Source organism: Penaeus monodon, chromosome 21, assembly GCF_015228065.2.
Source record: "Penaeus monodon isolate SGIC_2016 chromosome 21, NSTDA_Pmon_1, whole genome shotgun sequence".
NCBI classification, from domain to species: domain Eukaryota; kingdom Metazoa; phylum Arthropoda; class Malacostraca; order Decapoda; family Penaeidae; genus Penaeus; species Penaeus monodon.
The window spans coordinates 18770905-18772389 of NC_051406.1; the positions used below are offsets into that span (position 1 = coordinate 18770905).

General features: G+C 36.2%; 1 pseudogene; it reads left to right on the top strand.

The window, feature by feature from the left end:
• The window catches only part of LOC119586290, a 6988-nt pseudogene extending 5509 nt beyond the window's left edge, over window positions 1-1479 (top strand).
• The last annotated feature ends 6 nt before the right edge of the window (window positions 1480-1485 follow it).

Below are 1485 nucleotides of genomic sequence, written 5' to 3' on the forward strand. Positions count from 1 at the left end.
ATTAAAAGTGCTTTATTTTCTTTATTTTCAGAGTTCTTAATTTAGCAGACACAGATGTGACTGACATTGGTATATCAAGTTTATGTCATGACATGAGGGTGTCTAAGAAAACACATATATCAAGATCTCTGCTGAAGATGGATCTATATGGAACAGTGGTAACTCCTAAAGGGATTCAGTGTGCCTTGATTAATATGCCAAATTTAAAGGAGATTGTGCATTCTACTGTGTTATTTTCTGTATCAAAGTTAGTTGAAAGTAGACAGAGAATGGCTGAGGAAGCATCAGTCCTTGGTGGTGTCATACCAGAGTTGGGGCCCCTGCAGCTACGGCCTTGCAGAGCGATGAATTTGGCAGTGGAGCATATGGGGTCTTTGCAGATGGAGAACACATTGCCTCGGCCTTGAAGGTTTGTCCCTCAGTTCAGTATCTGTACCTCAGAGATATTAGTAATGTGAAGAGTAACACCTTCTTACCTATTTTAAATCTAGAGAATGTGATAGATTTAGTATTAACATTGACTGAGGAAGTTCATGTTGATTTTTATAAAGAAATTATGCCTCTTCTTCAGCATCATGGAGAGAGCTTACGACGTCTGCATTTACATAATGTGCAGAAAATTAATGTAGAACTTATAGGCCATTTATGCCCAGAACTGCACACTCTGGAGCTTGATGGAAATAATACCTACTGTCATAGTAACCTTGTATCCAAAGAGTTCAAAAACAAAAAGGTCAAGCCAAAGTTCAGTCACCTCAAGAGTGTCATCTTGAGCCGTGTTCCAAGTGATATCGTAGAATCTATAGAGTTCCAGATCCCAGCAGAGTCCCTGAGACTAACACTTGGATCCCCTCTGTTGGAAAAGGTTTCTGTGATGGGTCAGGACTTTCTCACCAATGAAATTCTTTTAGACATCATGCATACCACAAAACTTCCCCATCTTGGTTTTCTTAGTTTTACACTCTGCAATAACATAGACAGTGCCCCAATTTGGACATTACTTCATCTGAATAACCCACTTTCTGAGCTAAATCTTATTGATTGTCAAGAGATAACATTTGGTGATTATAATGGGTTCAAGAAGTATGTGAAGAAAAACAAACTTACATTAAAAATTTCATGGGCATGATGTGCTTACTAATGAAAAATGTGTGTAAGTGAACAATAGCAGAAATTATCATGTAGAAAGGAGAAGACAACATACCCTTTCTATGAAAATCGACAAGTGAAAAGAGTGATGATAGTAAGATAAACAGATTTTAATATTCTTTTATAGAAAATTGGCATTTGTGAATTTTTTTGTTATTAATATTTATTTTGTTATTAATAAGAGATGTGATTGTACAGAATATTGATTAAATCACAAGGATAAATATATTTACTCGCACTTGCAGTCACATTCATACTCATCATCATATTTCTGCTCAGACTCCTAAACTTTGACTCGCATTTATATTTCTGTAACACAGTCACAAACCCCTCTTT